Source organism: Camelus dromedarius, chromosome 6, assembly GCF_036321535.1.
Source record: "Camelus dromedarius isolate mCamDro1 chromosome 6, mCamDro1.pat, whole genome shotgun sequence".
Classification (NCBI taxonomy): domain Eukaryota; kingdom Metazoa; phylum Chordata; class Mammalia; order Artiodactyla; family Camelidae; genus Camelus; species Camelus dromedarius.
This window is the reverse complement of record NC_087441.1, coordinates 84,038,610-84,045,434: the sequence shown is the minus strand read 5'-3', so window position 1 is coordinate 84,045,434 and position 6,825 is coordinate 84,038,610. Positions and strand designations below refer to the sequence as shown.

Genomic DNA, 6,825 nt, shown 5'->3' with positions numbered 1-6,825 from the left:
TTTGTTAAAATGATGCTGACCATCAGGAAGTGTTCTGAATTATATTTTAGCCTTTATGTTGGGAAATATTGTGAAACTTCTTCTAAATTAATGGGGGAGGGGCATTCATTGTAGCTCTTGTAGCCTGATAAGGCTTCTCTAAATTATCTTTTCTTAAATTTTAATTAAAATAATTAATTAATTTTTTGCAGGGGGTGGTAATTAGGTTTTTATTTATTTTATTTTTATAAGAAGTTCTGGGGATTTAAACCAGGTCCTTGTGCATGCTAAGAATATGATCTTTCACTTGAGCTATACACCCCTAAATTATCTTTAATAAGGTCTTTTTCTCTGTTTTGTTATTTTCTTTTATGTACAGATGCACAAAGCAGGGTCATCAGAAGCCTCTCAATTCCAAAGATGATTATAGTGAAAAACATTGCACAATGACAGTGAATCCTTGGAATATGAAGAAAGATTGTAAAGTCCTGAATGAATTAAGAAGGAATTGTTACATTAACTTACATGTAACCATGGCTCTCTTACCTTTATTTTTCACTTTATAATGAAGATATTCCTCACCCGTCAAGGTTGCTTTGTTAGATATAGGGAATATCTAAAGCCTTTTCTGGAAGTTTTTTAAATAAATAAGAGCAGGTAATTTATCAGAAGTGTGAATGGTGTAATCTGCTCTGTCTAGTATGGTAGCCACCAGCCACATGTGGCTATTGTGAATTGAGATGTTCTATAAGTGGAAAATACATAATAGATTTTCAAGACTTTGTACAACAAAAATAATGTAAAATATTTATTAATAAGTTTTAAAATTGTTAATCACACTTTTGAAATGATAGTATATTGGATATTTTGGGATAAATATAATTATTCCTGGAATTAAGTACACTTGTTCCTTTTTATTGTCTAAATGGGATTACTGGAAAATTGTGACTTGCACTATGTTTCTATTGACAGTGCTGGCTTCTAACTTATTGCAAATAATATGAAAAAAACTTTGATTAAGTATTTTATAATTGAGTAGTTGATTTCCATCATATTATTTTCAGGTGTACAACACAGAGGCTCAACATCTTTATATATTATATTCCATTTAATGTCACCATAAAATAATGGCTATATTTCCCTGTGCTGTATGATACAGCCCTATAACCTATCCATTTTATACATAGTACTTTTTACCTCTCAATCCCTTACCCCCTTCCTGCCTCCCTCTCCTCCTTCTCCCCATTGGTAACCACCAGTCTGTTCTGTGTACCTGTGAGTCTATTTCTGTTTTATTATAGTAATTAATTTGTTTTATTTTTTAGATATACATATAAGTTAATAAATAGAATATTTGTTTTTCTTTCTCTGACATATTTCACTTAGCATAATACCCTGTAGGTCCATCCATGTTATTGCAAAAGACATTATTTAATTTTTTAATGGCTGAGCAGTATTCCATTGTGTGTGTGTGTTCATGTGTATATATGTGTGTGTATATGCGTGTATATATGTAAATATACATATATATATAATATACCACAACTTCTTTATCCAATCATCTGCCAGTGAACATTTGGGTTGTTTCAGTGTGTTGGCTATTGTAAATAGTGCTGCTGTGAACACTGGGGTGCATGTGTCTTTTTGAATTATATTTTTCTCCAGACATATACCCATGAATGGGATTGCTGGATCACACGGAAGTATATTTTCAGTTTTTTAAGGAAACTCTATACTGTCCTCCATGGTGGCTGCAACATTTACATTCCCACCAACCGAGTAGGAGGGTTCCTTTTTCTCTTAAAAGGTCAAAAATTCTCTACATTTATATACTTTCCTTACAGTTTAGGACACAATTTGGCAAAAGCCAGATAGAATTTAATAGGAGTAAATACAGTATTTTTTCAAATGTCCATGCATTATGGATAGATATGTTATTGATGAGTTGGTTCCCTATTTTTGTAGATGCAGAAGTTTTTATAGCTTCACAGACATTTCAGTCTTGCAGAAAGAAAAATGTCTTTGCATTTTGCTGAACTTGTCCGGGTGGCTTTATGGAATTTGGTCCAGGCCTGCAGAGGTGAATACACATCCAAACCTGAACCATTTGAATGTCTGCAAGATTTTAAGAGTCTAGAATGTCAGATCTGGACTATAACTCTGGTGAATGACATCAGTGAGTGGACTCAAGAAAACTCCATTTGAGTGCAAAGCCTTTCATAAGCCAAAAAAGGCTTTGAAATTGTGGCAAAGCCAGAGACTTTTGTGCACCACATATGGCCACAAACCCATGGGGACAACCACAGGCCTTCTGGAGTGCCAAGGGAATTCCATGTGAGGAGTCCAGCACTCACAGGAATCCAACAAGTCCCTGCCAGCCAGAGCACCTTCATTGCTACTGTGGTATTTTGAGCAAATGTCTTTTCTTCAGGTTCAAATTGGTTTGTTGTTTTTTTTTTTTAATAAAAGAAAATCAAACAACTTCTTGTTCCCTTGGTGAAAGTAAAAGCCTAACATTTTCTGATTTCTTTTGACAGAGAAAACTTGAGCCTATGAATCTAAACTCATCTGTGATGGTCTGCAGCTGGGAGCAAGCAGATCAGTGTCAGTCCCTTTGCAGCCGTTGGCTGGGAGCCTGCATGTTCCCTGGAATGATATTTGAAACGTGTCACCCTAGCCGTGCCTTCGCTCTGGACTGGGAGGCGAGTCAGTCAGAATCTGCATTATGGAATGTATGTTTCAGATCCAAAGCTAGGAGATCTTTTTTAATAGCCAGAGAATGTAGTCATAAATATATCTATTAATGTATTTATGCAAGAACAATTTTAAGGTTTTTTTATTATAAAAATTTCCCCCAAAATTGAAAATGAAAGAACATTGGAATTAAAATCCAATGGAATTAAAAACAGTGGAATTAAAAATCATCTGTACCTTAGTTATACATAAAGAATCTTAAAATCCTTCTAAACATTTTTTTGTTCACATGTAGATATTTTTCCCTTCCAAAAATGAAAATTATTATTTCACATTTTTTTCTTTTTCCTTTTATTATATATTCCATATTAATAAATATAATTCTTTTAAATCCCTTTTAATGGCTGTTTAACATTATATTGAACAGATATGTAAATAGTCCTAGGTTTAAGAAATTTAAAAAATTGTCATTACAATGCCCCTGCAAAGAATTTTTTCGTGTTTCTATTTTTAGTTACTAATTTGGACTAAAAGTTAACAAGTTTACTTTTCTTCATCTAAAACATTGGTTATTTTATGAATGAATTGTAAGGATTTTAAATAACTTTTCAGTAATTTCAACAAAGAAATTAACTTTAAGGCAAAAATGTATGATGGTTTGCAAATTTATTTTCATTATATCTTCACTTTTACCAGTGTCATATCTGTGTGTGTTTGCACAAGTGCTTTAACTACCAGCAATGTAAGAAAAATCTGTGTACTAAAAATGTGAAAATAGTTTCCTGGTTTGTGTTTTCATTCTCCCAATATAGGTTTTGGATGACAAGCTTGTATTTGCAAATGTACACACCCTGTGGGAGGTGCTCTGTACATACGCTGAGATACTGTACATAAAATTGCCTCTGAATCCCAATCATCTGAAAACCGTGTCCTCAGCCTTTGATACCTTCAGCTGTTTTATGAAAGTCCTCCAAGTGGATGAAAGTATCAACAACCGGAACAAGAGTTTTTCATTGCCCTATTTGAGAAGAGCTGCGTGAACGACTTTTATATTCAGGATAGTGATACATTCATCAATCCAACCACCAGGAGCCTCACTGTAAGTCTAAACCGAGTTTAGCTGCTGTCTTGGGGGTGATTTAGAACCTGCTGTTGAATTATAAGTGATTTGGTTTTGTTGGTTTGGTTTGGTTTTTAAAAGCTGCCCATAAAAATGAAAAAAGAGAAAGAAAAGAAATATGCCTGCAGATTCCTGTTAGGATAGTAAACAGTGGCTGGTTATTTACCCTGTATAAACCACACGCTTTCTTAGAATCTATTTAGGTTTACTTCATCCTTTCTCAGATCAAGTATCAAGTAAGGGACAGTTTTAAAAAAAAATTCAGGATTAACTGGCTTGTGAGCTCCGGGATCTGCAAGGCAGCTTTCCCTTCCCATGGTGTAAGTCAAATGGCAGAAATGAAATAAAGCATTTCATGTATCCTCCGGTGTTAACAGGAAAAGGTGAGTCTTCTTGACCTTGTTACTTCCTGGGTAAAATGAAGATAATATGTCAGGAGTCGACAAGCCCATTTAGGGCAGGAACCATGTTGTCTTGTTCACTGCTGAATCCCAGGCACCAGGAAGGCTGAGTTTAACAAGTGGGTGAATGAATGAACTGTAGTTCCCCCAGAGTTACCATGTGGGGCAGTGTGGATTAGCATCTAAGAGCATAGACTCGAGAGGTGAGGGTACAGCTCAAGTGATGGGGCGCATGCTTAGCACGCATAAAGTCCTGGGTTCAGCCCCCAACACCTCCTCTAAAATAGACAAATAACCCTAATTACCTCCCCACCCCCCACCAGAATTACCTTATTATCTCCCTGCCACCAAAAAAAAAAAAAAAAAGGTAGAAGTGGCCAAGAGCATAGACTCAGGCTGGAACACTTGTGCTGGTTTCTCGCTGTCTACCTTGTAAAAGTCATTTAGCCTCTGTGTTTATCAAGTTCCTCATCAATAAAATGGGGATAATAATAGTACCCACCTCGTAGAGATGCTATGGGGATTAATGAATCTGCTTGAATTTTAGAACAGCCCTGTCTAATAGTAAGTACTATGCATTTGCCAGCTCTTTTCATAATTACTGACAGATGTTATTATCAACCAAAGAAGTATTAGTTCTTTGTAAGGGAAATGCATGTTAGACCATTTCATTTATCATTTTCTGTAATTCAGGCTTTTTCCCTCTGAAATACCATTTTCTGTCTGTGCACTAGTAAATCACAGGGCTTTCCAAATTTCATCTGTCTGAGTTCTTGTCATGATGACAATACTGCAGAGTTTTGACATTTTTTAGGGACTCCATCTGAGATGACAGCAACCCCTCAAATTCAGAAGCACTTCTCTAACTGACAACATCTCGCATGAAATGAAGTTTGTAAAATGTAAGAGCTTCAGACGCTAAATGATGCCATAAATGCAAAGATGTTATATCTAAACTCTTTAAATAAATCCTGTCATTGAAATAAAGGAAATACTATATTATAGCGCTCTATGACTTTGTTACCTTGCTATCCGTTTATCTGACTCTCTAAGACAAAAGAAAGCAAAGACTGAGATTGATCATTACTACTGTGTGGTACACGTATTTGTGGATGAAGACCATACTGAAATGCACTGTCTAAGATACTAAAATGGACACTAAACAGCTGCTTGATGCACATGCATGAACAGAACAGGGAGCTGGTTGCAGGGAGCAGACACTGAGCTTCCTGGATCAGAGACTCAGCATAGCAGTCCAGCCCAGCATTCCACATGTTTTATATTTATATCCCAGCAAAATTAGCAGTGAGAGTCTGAAATGAACTTTGGGGACACTTGCAAACAGCTGTCATGATTACTAATGTGGGACACCAGGATTCTACAGTGTTTAGTTGGCATCTGCACACAACCATTTCTTTTCCACTAAAGCCTGTTGTAATTGCTGGTTCCACATCCAGGCTGAGGAATCATCTCATGTGGTGTTTGGGAGGGAGGTAAGTGGAGTCAGGACCCATGCTAAGGCTGGGTGGGTAATAATCTGGTTCTAGTACAGGAGAAAGGAAAGTAGGTCAGGTGGGAAGGAGAATGACTGGATTTAAATTTTGTTTCTTGAGTAAGCTAAATATATAACATCATGTCAAGTTTCTTTATTGTTTATATTCCATGTGCTGTCACCGAATAACTACTGAATTGTGGGGACAAAAAAGCCTGGGTTTTAGAATTGACCCTGCCCCTAAACAGCCAGAGTCCAGGTTCCTCTGGGTGTCCAAGGAGGGGGCTGCTGCCTCCACTGAAGCAGTTTGGGCACTTGGGTGGCGTAGTTTTTTTTGCTGTGGAAGACTGGCCCGGTTGTAGGACATTAAGCATCTGCAAGGCCCTCACCAGGTACCCACGGTGGTCCCAGGACTGTAACATCCAAGTGTTCCTTTCCAGCCACGTTTGCAAATGACCCTCAAGGGGTTAGTATTAATCCTCGGTGAGAATTATGAAAAATTATATGGTACCTCCATCCCTTCTGGCAAAGGAGGGCCCCTTATTTACAAATGACCACAAAGTGTTAGCACCACATTTTATTAGCAGAACATGTGAACACGTGGTGACAGTGACGCTCACCTGTTTGCTTCTGCTTCCCAGTGCAACTTCAGCCTCCATCAGAGGACCTCAGCTGCCCCAGCGAACAGGGCCTTCTGTACAGGGAATGTGCTCCTCCTCGAAGCATAGACAAGAAGCAGCCTTAGATCTCATCTGAGGGCTCCAGTGGGAAGGACTCAGGGTTGCCCTCATGGCTTCTGAGTGTGACAGTCCTCCAAGAGTGTTACCAACCAGGAAGCTCACAGGAGCTCTGAGCTTTGTTGCCCCAAGTTTTTACTGGAGACTTTATTACAAAGACATGATTTATTGGGTCATTACTGACATGGCTACCCCAAACACTAACTGTAAGTCAAAGCCCTAACATTTGAGCCCCTACCTCTCCTGATGGTCAGTCACTTGTCACAAAGCTCAAAGCCCCACTCCTCTAATCACATGGTTGGTGTCTCTGGCTGGCCAGTCCCCATCCTGAGTTATCTCATGAACACAAGCCATCCAAGGGTCCACCATGAATAGTAAAGACACTCCTATCTTGGGAAATTT

General features: G+C 37.8%; 1 long non-coding RNA gene across 1 annotated transcript; it reads left to right on the top strand.

Moving 5' to 3' along the window:
* Positions 1-309: 309 nt before the first annotated feature.
* LOC135321524 (uncharacterized) lies at positions 310-6,421 on the top strand. The gene is made up of 4 exons (XR_010381363.1): positions 310-636; positions 2,517-2,711; positions 3,486-5,096; positions 6,328-6,421. It is a non-coding gene; the product is annotated as an uncharacterized LOC135321524 (long non-coding RNA).
* The last annotated feature ends 404 nt before the right edge of the window (positions 6,422-6,825 follow it).